At 39.8% G+C, this 12,354-nt stretch overlaps 1 long non-coding RNA gene across 1 annotated transcript; it reads left to right on the forward strand.

Moving 5' to 3' along the window:
- Positions 1-5,049: 5,049 nt before the first annotated feature.
- On the forward strand, positions 5,050-10,487 carry LOC309507354. Its single transcript, XR_014209124.1, has 3 exons — positions 5,050-5,343; positions 5,952-6,032; positions 6,141-10,487. It is a non-coding gene; the product is annotated as an uncharacterized lncRNA (long non-coding RNA).
- Positions 10,488-12,354: the final 1,867 nt, after the last annotated feature.

Here is a 12,354-nt window from a genome sequence, read left to right on the forward strand (position 1 = left end):
AGTTTGGACAGAAAGATATTTCATATTTACATGTCGATATCCAATCATTTTAAATCCAATACCAATGTGACATTTAATTTACCTCATACATATGATTACCCTTTTATTGCATTTTGTTATTTATAGCGTATCTTATTTATATGCAGCTTATTTAAAGCATATCCTATATGAAGATATACCTTCTTCATATTTTTAAATTGTAGATGGGGAATATGTAGTTAGCCTCAGTGCCAGGAGCTGACTTCTTGTAGCCCAGTATAACTAATAGGGTGCCTATCCATTACATGTAACCAAACATCTTAGAATTCACATTTAACCAACATACAGATCCAATGCAGGCAGTCCAAGTGTTCTTAAAAACCAAAGTGACGCCTCTGGGGACGGGACCCTCTAAACTGTATGGACCTCCCAAGTCATATTTGGGTGGGGTTCAGTGTTAGATACACATACACTCAGATATTATACTGACTGTCCTTCCATTCCATTGTCCACATAAAGCATGTTCTACTCAGGTGACTACACACACACACACACACACACACACACACACATACACTCAGATATTATACTGACTGTCCTTCCATTCCATTGTCCACATAAAGCATGTTCTACTCAGGCGACTGTCCACATAAAGCATGTTCTACTCAGGTGACTACACACACACACACACACACATACACTCAGATATTATACTGACTGTCCTTCCATTCCATTGTCCACATAAAGCATGTTCTACTCAGGCGACTGTCCACATAAAGCATGTTCTACTCAGGTGACTACACACACACACACATACACATATATTGAAATAGGTTGACAGATTTAACATTTTGCCACAAATAAGTTGTACATCAAATTTAATTTACCTCTCCAACCTTGGTGAGTGGGCCGAGCTCTGGACTAGTCTGATTCGGGTGGCTGACGGCTGTATGGGTGCACTTGCTCTCAGTGGTCAGCTGTAGAAGATCAAACAGAGACAAAGGACAATAAAGAGAAAGTCCTGGGAGCGTGACACTAGAGAGGACATTTGACATCTGAATAAAAAAAGAAACCATTCTAGTGTTGACAGAAAGACAGAGGAAAACCTTGCTTTAAAACTCACTGACAACTTTTCTGATATTAACAATCAAGTGCAAGATATTAATAAAAATCTATCTTTTGTGAGGACATACCTCTTCAGTATCATCAGTTGTGGAAGGGGGATTTGTGGTACAACACATCTTTGGAGACATTTCATCATCAAGGCCCTGTAAAAAGGAAAAAACAAACAAAAAATATTGTAGACCGTGGACTATGAAAACTACACTGATGAACACATTTGTGTTCACCGCGACTTCTACAGATTACCAGTTCCCACAACACAACTGGCTAAGATTTCCAAACTCCTTTTGTCAATGGAGAAAGGAAACCTTTCCAGCATGCAGGGGAAGTCACTGGATGAGATTGAAATTGAAGGTTTGGACAGAAATTAGCCCTTGTAGATATTATCTGAGTTTTTGTTTTTTCCTTTGAATGTTTGAATGCAGCTTATTTAAAGCATATCCTATATGAAGATATACCTTCTTCATATTTTTAAATTGTAGATGGAGAATTTGTGGTTAGCCTCAGTGCCTGGAGCTGACTTCATGTAGCCCAGTATAACTAATAGGGTGCCTATCCATTACATGTAACCAAACAACTTAGCATTCACATTAAACCAACATACAGATCCAATGCAGGCAGTCTTAAAAACCAAAGTGACGCCTCTGGGGACGGGACCCTCTAAACTGTATGGACCTCCCAAGTCATGTTTGGGTGGGGTTCAGTGTTAGATACACACACTCAGATATTATACTGACTGAAGCTTGAAAAAGCATGTTTAGACAATGTCCTTCCATTCCATTGTCCACATAAAGCATGTTCTACTCAGGTGACTACACACACACACACATACACATATATATTGAAATAGGTTGGCAGATTTAACATTTTGCCACAAATAAGTTGTACATGAGATTTAATTTACCTCTCCAACCTTGGTGAGTGGGCCGAGCTCTGGACTAGTCTGATTCGGGTGGCTGACGGCTGTATGGATGCACTTGCTCTCAGTGGTCAGCTGTAGAAGATCAAACAGAGACAAAGGACAATAAAGAGAAAGTCCTGGGAGCGTGACACTAGAGAGGACATTTGACATCTGAATAAAAAAAAATAAACCATTCTAGTGTTGACAGAAAGACACAGGAAAACCTTGCTTTAAAACTCACTGACAACTTCTTTGATATTAACAATCAAGTGCAAGACATTAATAAAAATCTATCTTTTGTGAGGACATACCTCTTCAGTATCATCAGTTGTGGATGGGGGATTTGTGGTACAACACATCTTTGGAGACATTTCATCATCAAGGCCCTGTAAAAAAGAATAAACAACAAAAAAAGATCAATTATAATAAATATCTTGAAGACAAGATGTTCCCTGTGTAGCATTCAGTGAAAAGATATCATGGCTGTATTTCAGTGAGTGTTTTGTGGAAAACATGTAGTCTCTGAAACGGTTCTTTAGTCACTGAACAGGCCACATGACTACAGTCTGTAGACTATGAAAACTACACTGATGAATACAGCATTTGATTACTTTGTTGTTTATCTATTGTCAGCCAACTTCGTAGAATGATTGCACTTCTAGAATAATTTACTAAGCTTTTACATGGAGTGAGGTGTTAGTCTTTTTATAGTTCTTAGATTTGCTATGATTCTTTTAAATGACATCTTGTCATGAATTTTCGTCAGTGCTGTTGAATGGGTGCCTTTCCATTACATGTAACCAAACAACTTAGCATTCACATTAAACCAACATACAGATCCAATGCAGGCAGTCCAAGTGTTCTTAAAAACCCGAGTGATGCCTCTGGGGACAGGACCCTGTAAACTGTATGGACCTCCCAAGTCATATTTGGGTGGGGTTCAGTGTTTGATACACATACACTCAGATATTATACTGACTGAAGCTTGAAAAAGCATGTTTAGACAATGTCCTTCCATTCCATTGTCCACATAAAGCATGTTCTACTCAGGCGACTACACACACACACACATACACTCAGATATTATACTGACTGTCCTTCCATTCCATTGTCCACATAAAGCATGTTCTACTCAGGCGCCTGTCCACATAAAGCATGTTCTACTCAGGTGACTAGACACACACACACACACACACACACACATACACTCAGATATTATACTGACTGTCCTTCCATTCCATTGTCCACATAAAGCATGTTCTACTCAGGCGACTGTCCACATAAAGCATGTTCTACTCAGGTGACTACACACACACACACACACACACACACATATATTGAAATAGGTTGGCATATTTAACATTTTGCCACAAATAAGTTGTACATCAAATTTAATTTACCTCTCCAACCTTGGTGAGTGGGCCGAGCTCTGGACTAGTCTGATTCGGGTGGCTGACGGCTGTATGGGTGCACTTGCTCTCAGTGGTCAGCTGTAGAAGATCAAACAGAGACAAAGGACAATAAAGAGAAAGTCCTGGGAGCGTGACACTAGAGAGGACATTTGACATCTGAATAAAAAAAGAAACCATTCTAGTGTTGACAGAAAGACAGAGGAAAACCTTGCTTTAAAACTCACTGACAACTTTTCTGATATTAACAATCAAGTGCAAGACATTAATAAAAATCTATCTTTTGTGAGGACATACCTCTTCAGTATCATCAGTTGTGGATGGGGGATTTGTGGTACAACACATCTTTGGAGACATTTCATCATCAAGGCCCTGTATAAAAAAAATATATATATATATATATTGTAGACCGTGGATTATGAAAACTACACTCTGATGAACACAGCATTTGATGACTTCATTGTTTTTGTTCTTACATTCTGTAATGGTCAGTATCATCTATGGTGTGCTGGTTAGGTGGTGCTAACAAAAGCTATAAAAATCATGTTCCACCTGAAGCTTGATGGAAAATGTACAGTGTTTTGGTATGTGAAATGTTCTATGGTTAAAGCATTTCTTATATGAGAACTAACAATTTCACAAAGTTAGTTAAATAAAGTCAAGAATATAAAAACACTGTTTTTAACTTTTTTTTTTTTTAAATAACACTCTACACACAGCATGTTTTGTATATTGATCATTGTGGTTGGTTACTATGGTACCAATTAATTTATCTTACAGGTTTAGTACACTAACAGAACATCATAAACACATTACATTTATTTAATGGCCTGAAAGTACTCATATTAATGATATCACAGCCTTCCTGTGTCACTGCAACTTCATATTTAAACAAAATAATGTTGGGCTACTAAGAAAATATTTAATTCTATAAAACAAACACAATGTCTGTAGTAAAAGTTAAGGCTTTAACTAGCTTCGCCCTGCTCATTAAGCCATGCGGTAGCCACAGCTCAACTTAACCTAGCAAGCTTTCATTTTAAAAACAAAACTACCAAATTTGACCTGCTCGCAATGTTACTTCTGTCCTCATCTCTACCTGATGTCCTCCACCTCTTTAGCCCGAGGCGTAATGAGCAGGACATGTTGATAGCCACTCAAGCTAGCTCAGCTAATATTGTGGTAAATATATAGCATTTTACAGTAATTGTAAGTTACAAGTTACAATTTCTTGCAAATAGGAAACACTTCATGCAAAAATGCAACTATATGTATAAATATAATTATTACCTGTATGTATTTAATCCAGTAAACCCAACGACGTCGAACTGACACTTCCGAGGTGTGGTCCATTAGGTATTTAATTAGCGACAGCTGGGCCATGTGCTGTGGGCGGAGCTTCCCGTCGACTTCTGTTTGTTACCGCCCACGTGCGCAAACCAGCCAATCACAAGACGGCCCGCCAAAATGCACCGTGTGTATCAGAAATGTGTATGAAACTGCAATATAAAACCCAGCTGTGGGGTCGCTGTTCTATACACAAATCCGGCGAAACACGGAAGTAAAGCAGCGCCGCCATTACTGCGTGCCTGGTTGCTGCTAAGGAAGTAGCGGGAGTAGTAGCGGTTGGTCCAGCGGCTGTAGTTAGCTGTACGAAATATTATTTTAATTTCGTTTTTTTAGTACATATGCTGTCCAGTGATGCCGGGAAGAGCGTGTTGTGTGGTTGGCTGTTTTAACAACAGCATAAAACTACAGGCCTGGAATAAAACCGTTTGTGAAATTCACGAACCTTTGTTGCACATTGACTGCCCATGTTTACGGCCATATGGATTACACCGAGTTCCTGGTCGAGCGGAGGACCAAGATGTGCGTCAAAAGTGGATGAAACATATAAACCGAGATGGCTTCAAGCCAAACAAGAATACTGTGGTAAGTTTGGCTCTGATTGTTTAATCTGTTAATGCCACCGATTGCATGCAGTGGGTGTAACATACAGTGAAACAGCGCTAGCTTATTTTGCTAGCAATATCGTTAGCCACAGGCGAAAACAAAGCTGGAGCTTTCATGTTGCTGTGTAACTGGAACTTTCTCAAGCTCTTACGTTACTGCTTGGTAAACTGAAGTTCCTCATTTTGCATCAGCTTAAATGTTAGTCCTCGTTGCTTGCTTTGGATAAAAATATAATTAAACTACTATGTCAACTATGTTCGTCCTTGCAAAAATATTTTATATGTGCCATATAGTACATCTGATACAACAGGAGACTTATCACAAAAGACTAGACAAAACAAAGAAGATGGACAGGACAGGATAAACAACAGTTTTGGCCCTCACCCCACAAAAAAGAAGAACAATCATATACACCCCCTTTCACGCATCATAAATAGGATGGTAAAGTGCAATTGTGCATGTTTGATGTTAACTAAGAGAAAGTGCAGAGTGCTATTTAAAGTGCTGTCTTGTTCACACTTATTTGAGAAGTACTTTTACCACCAATGCATCGCTCATTATGTATTCATCTTCATTACCACTCTAAGGTGTGTGGGATACATTTTCCTGATGGACAACCTACAAGAGAAAACCCTTATCCTGTGTTGTTCATGGGTTATGAATGTCATGTAAGTAGGTCTCTTGGATAGCCATATTATTGCATCACATTTCGTTCATTAAAATATTATTGATTGTCATGTTTAACTAATGCACCTCTCTTCTTTTTTTCCCTTTAGGTAACACCAGCTAGACTTCCCCCCAAAAGAAGATGTCTTCAGCCATTACACCGGAACTCAACTACTGAACCTGAAGCTATGGAAACAGACGTGGATGTCGGGAATTTGGAGAATATGCCTCTGCAGACGTGTGATGTCGGAACCCAGTGGCCAGATCACATAGAGCACAACTACAGTTTCAACTGCGGTAACAAGCCGATGAAGGACTGTGGGACTCAAACAGATCCAACACCGTCAGTATCAGCACATAATTTAAATAACAAAGACTTTATATTTTATACAGGTTTATGTGCTGACAGTTTCTGGCAACTTTTGCAAGTCTTGTCGACTTTTTTCTCACAACCACTTAATACCAAATTGGCCTTCCATGAACAATTTTTGCTTGTTTTAATGAGACTCCGTTTGGGGCTATTGTTTACTGACTTGGGTAAACGATTTGGGGTGAGTAGAAGCACAGCATTTGAAATATTTACATTTTGGAGACCAATCCTTGCAAGATTCATGAGGGAAAAGGTGATTGCTTGGTTGCCCAGGGATACACTGAACAGAATCAGGCCCAAGACATTTAAAAAAAACTATCCTAAAGCCACATGCATCATTGACTGTACAGAGGTCTTTGTACAAAGACCAAAGAACTTAAGAAAAAGATCACAAACTTACAGCAATTACAAACATCATAACACATACAAACTGTTATACTGTATAGCTCCCAATGGCTATGTCATGTTTGTATCAAAGCTTTTTGGTGGAAGGGCCAGTGATAATTTCATCACAAAGAACAGTGGTTTTGTTCATCACCTGATCCCTGGGGATGAGATTTTAGCAGATCGCGGATTCACCATCATGGATATATTGCCTCCAGGAGTGAGTCTAGCTCTTCCTGCATTCACACGTGGACGTAAGGAGCTGTCTGAACATGAGGTGACATCCACACGTCGCCTAGCTAATGTTAGAATTCACATTGAGCGAGCAATTCGAAGGCTGAAGGGTTTTAAGATTTTGTGTAATGTTATGTCTGGTAGGTTGCAAAGTGTTGATGAGATTGTAAGTATTTGTGCAGGGTTATGTAATTTGCAACCTCAGTTAATCCGTAACAGTACTGAATGAAGAAGAAACACCTGAAGTAAGTGAGTGTGTGTCTGTCTGTGAGTGTGTGTGTGTCTGTCTGTGTGAGTGTGAGTGTGTCTGAGTGTGTGTGTGTGTCTGTCTGTCTGTGAGTGTGTGTGTGTGTGTGTGTGTGTGTGTGTGTGTGTCTGTGTGTGTGTCTGTCTGTGTGTGTGTCTGTGTGTGTGTCTGTGTGTGTGTGTGTCTGTGTGTGTCTGTGTGTGTGTCTGTGTGTGTGTGTGTGTGTGTGTGTGTCTGTGTGTGTGTGTGTGTCTGTGTGTGTGTGTGTCTGTGTGTGTGTGTGTCTGTGTGTGTGTGTCTGTGTGTGTGTGTGTGTGTGTGTCTGTGTGTGTCTGTGTGTGTGTCTGTGTGTGTGTGTGTGTGTGTGTGTGTGTGTGTGTGTGTGTGTGTGTGTGTGTGTGTGTGTGTGTGAGTGTGAGTGTGAGTGAGAGTGTGTGTGTGTGTGTGTGTGTGTGTGTCTGTCTGTGTGTGTGTGTCTGTCTGTGTGTGTGTGTGTGTGTCATGGGCTAAGTTGTCATGGGAAAGTGTGAGTGTGATATGGTTAATATTGTATAGATTATGTCCTTAGGCTAAAGAAGGTCACAGTATACCAAATATTAATTTGTATTTCAACAGAAAATCTAACAAAGCAACCAACAGTTTCAGACAGCAATTGCAAATAGTTAAAATGTACAGGTTTAAACTGTAAACAAATGTCGAACTCTAGATATGTGTATTAATTTGCCATAGCAATGCAATGCAGATAGTTAAAATGTACAGTTGTAAACAGTGAACAAATGTCGAACTCTAGATATGTGTATTAATTTGCCATAGCAATGCAATGCAGATAGTTAAAATGTACAGTTGTAAACAGTGAGCAAATGTCGAACTCTAGATATGTGTATTAATTTGCCATAGCAATGCAATGCAGATAGTTAAAATGTACAGTTGTAAACAGTGAACAAATGTCAAACTCTTGATCTGTGTATTACTGCTAAGTTTTCATGGGAAAGCACATTAAAGTGTAATAGCTACTTGAGCCTAAAAATTGTCATGACCCCGTGTGCAATTCTTGTTGCTACTGCTGGTAGCAGATGCTGAAAGTACACCCTCTTCAGGTGGCAGATTTTGTTCATTGTCCACTCTTCGTTGTAGGGTACATCTATAATCATATGTTCATTTGGGGTCCACACCATAAATTTACAAATCTTTTTTTTTGCACAGTGCATTGCCACCTGGACCTGATAGTAGTACCCTAACCCAGATGCTGTTTCCCTCAGAACGTACTTTCCATCAATCAATCTAACATCGTATTTGTTCGACTCTATCATTTTTTGCAGACTGCCACCATGTGCTTCAAGCTTTTTTGGTGTGGGACACTTAATCTCAAGAATAGTATCTGTGTCAATAATTCCATCGAGACTGGCACCAAGCCAATTTTCTTGATCATGCACAACCAGGCCTGTAGTCTCCACTGTAAGCCCTGTTGTCTGCTCGAAACATTGTCTAGCCAAAGGCTCAGCTTGTTGACCGTACCTAGTAGCCTCATTTCCATAAAACCTTGTGTTAAGTTTTCTTTCTACCCAGTTTGTTGGGTCTGTCTTTTTTGGTACCTCAGATGCCTCACTACTGGTTATTCTAATTTTTCTCTGGTCCAGCCACAGCTGACTATTCTGGCCATTGGTCTCCGTTTCTAATCTCTGCCTGTCCTGTTCCCCACATTGTATATAATTTTTAAATGTTGTGTTGCAAAGTGTGCATTTTTGTTCTGCACACATTGTGTGCTCTTTGGGTGGACCTGTTTCAGTGTGTGCAGTGTGTGGTTGAGCAGTCAACACATGATGCAAGATGGTTCCAGGAACCATAGATAAACCAACCATGTCTGGTGCTGAAAAATGTGCAATAACATTTTCATCTGTCAGAAATGCAGTAGAAATTACACTCATGGATTTTCTGGGGCCACTGCGCTGCGTTTGCATATTTTCCACTGTCTCTGGCACTACATTGTCACAAGTGGAGCTGTTCCAGGTACATGCTGTGTCTGTGCAGGCCAAGCCTGTGAACCCTCTTGTTGTCGCATCTTTAATTTTGTACAGTAGCCCTGCTGTATGGCTACAACACTTCCCTCGGCCGGCCATGCAGTTACACACTACTTCGAGAACTTTGCAGTTTTCTCTCTGTATTGTTACTGACACATTATGGTACGAGTTCACTGCCTGTGAAAACCTCACAACACCTTTTAATGTGATGAGCTCATCTGCGATGGTATGCAGTATCTGGCCAATCCATCCGGAGCTCATGTAATTCTGACCTTCAATCAATGCCCTGTAGTTTAGGTTCTGAAGCTCATCGCATGCCAGATGATTAATAAAATAATCTTGAATACCTGTAAGAACACGTATTGGGAACACTTTATAATAAAAAGTGAGGGTATAGACAGCTGTCTTCTCTGAAACACATGGAGTCTTTAAACACTGTGCACCTGATGTGAGCAGAACATACCATTTTTTTTTAAATGTATTAAACATTTATGAAACTCATAGTCATGTTTTGTAAATCATTAACTAATCAAATGTAAATGACTTATAACTGAATCTACAAAACTTACATAAAATAATGAACATAACACTTATTAATCATTTATGAACGCATAGTCATGTTTCATAAATAATTAGTTTATCATTTACTAATCACTTGTAAATTACTTGTAATGGAATTTACAAAACATAAAATATTAGTATATCACTTGCTAATCATTTATGAATGTTTTGTAAACTATCAGTTCATCATTAACTAATCACTTATAAATGACTTACAAATGAACGTTATTATAAAGTGTTACCCATTGGATTGCTACAACTGGTCGTGGCTAATAGTTATTTACAACTTGTGAAGCTTGTGAACATATTAGAAACACAGCTAGTAACGTTAATGACAGCGTTCGGTTTTATTGTTGTCATCAATTAATACACGTCTTAATTACATTACATTTGGCTGACACATTTTTACATTAATACATTATGTTGTCAATAAATTACCTTTATCGGTAAGATTTGGCCACTGCCTGACATCATCTACCCAATGTTCCCTTTCACCAGACATTTTCTTTAATGAGCAGGATCCGCTTTCATTGAAATGTCATTAGAGCGCACCGGCAAGTGTCACACCGTCACACCTCGCAGGCACGCAGTAATGGCGGCAGGCAAGATGGCGGCGCCCATAGAGTTCGCGGCGGATTTGTGTATACACTGGCATACACTCAAAATCAGGTCAAGTGGTAAATAAGGACTTTCAAAGAAAAAGAGAATTTATGTTGTTCAGACACTAACAAATGCAGTTACACTCTTTGATTTATGAGGACCTTGGCATAGTCCCCGTATTACCCTTAGGTCCGGGGAGCCCAGGTGAAATGTCCGGCGTGTTGTCCGTGTAAACCACATATCCCAACACACACACACACACACACACACACACACACACACACACACACACACACACACACACACACACACACACACACACACACCACAACAACAACAAACTATCCACATATCCCTATTACAACACTCTAAATACGTACACGTACATAACACTCCCCCCCCCCCCCCCCCCTTAAAGATTTCAACTTAAATCATAAACATAAGACATTCATTTGTAGCCCCCCCCCCCCCCCCCCAAAAAAAAAAAAATATATATAAATATATACATTTATATATATTAGGTTATGATTATACATTCTTGACAAAAACACCAATGGGTTATGGTCAGTATATACAGTCTCAGGTAACGCAGATGAACCGACGTAAACTTCAAAGAACTGTAACGCTAAAAGAAGTCCAAGGGCTTCCTTCTCTATTGTGGAGTAATTGTTGTTTGTTTTGTTAAATTTTCGCGAAAAATAACAAATTGGATGGTCTAGAGACCAATGTCATCCTCCTGAAGTACAGCGCCAGTACCTAACGCACTTGCGTCCACTTCTAACTTAAACGTACACGAGAAATCCGGAGCGGCTAGGACAGGTGCACTACTTAACAGGGTCTTTATGCTATTAAAAGCATGTTGGCATGATTCAGACCATACGAAATCAGTTGCAGGACTTAACAGACTGGTAAGGGAATGTACAACAGTTGAGAAATTTCGGCAAAAATTCCTATAATACCCAGCCATGCCTAGGAAACGGCGTAACTCTCGTCGTGTGGTGGGCGCAGGAAAATCAACAATAGCGGAAACTTTTACACCAACCGGCCGAACTTGACCTTGACCGACTACCTTACCCAGGTATGTAATTGTGGCTTTCCCAAACTCACATTTTGCCAGATTTATAGTTAAGGACGCACTTGCCAAGCGTTTGAATACTGTTCTCAGGAGGGACAAATGCTCATGCCAGTCAGAGGAATATATCACCAGGTCATCAAGGTAAGCGTTACAATTTGGTACTCCTGATAATACAATATTGACCAGACGCTGAAATGGTGCCGGAGCGTTTCGCAATCCGAACGCCATTACCTTATATTGTAGAAAATTATCAGGAGTTACGAAAGCGGATATTTCTGCAGCGCGTGGTGTAAGAGGGACCTGCCAGTAACCTTTAAGTAGATCTAGTTTGGTTACGAATTTTGCGGAACCCAAGTTGTCTATACAGTCCTCCATCCTAAGTAGAGGATAACTCTCCGGAACAGTAACAGAGTTTACTTTTCTGTAGTCTGTACACAATCGAAATGTACCATGTGGTTTTGAGACAAGAAGACACGGTGAACTCCATGGGCTGAAACTGGGTTCAGCTAGATCGTTTTTTAGTAAGTACTCAACTTCTGTTTTCATCACTGATCAAATGAGCATCTGAAACACACACACACACCACAACAACAACAAACTACCCACATATCCCTATTACAACACTCTAAATACACGTACGTAACAGTCACTTGTTTTGCAAAAATGTTGCCTCAGGTACGTTTTTCCAATGAGCTTGTGTTGCAATATAAGGCTCAATATGATCCAATCACATGATAGATCCCTTATTCATTTCTTCCAGGAGTGTGTGTGTGTGTGAACTGACTCATACTACAGTGGAATTGGCAGTTGGCACAGCATATCACAGCTCTGGAGG

The sequence above is a fragment of the Leuciscus leuciscus genome (assembly GCF_965113295.1).
Source record: "Leuciscus leuciscus genome assembly, chromosome: 10".
NCBI classification, from domain to species: domain Eukaryota; kingdom Metazoa; phylum Chordata; class Actinopteri; order Cypriniformes; family Leuciscidae; genus Leuciscus; species Leuciscus leuciscus.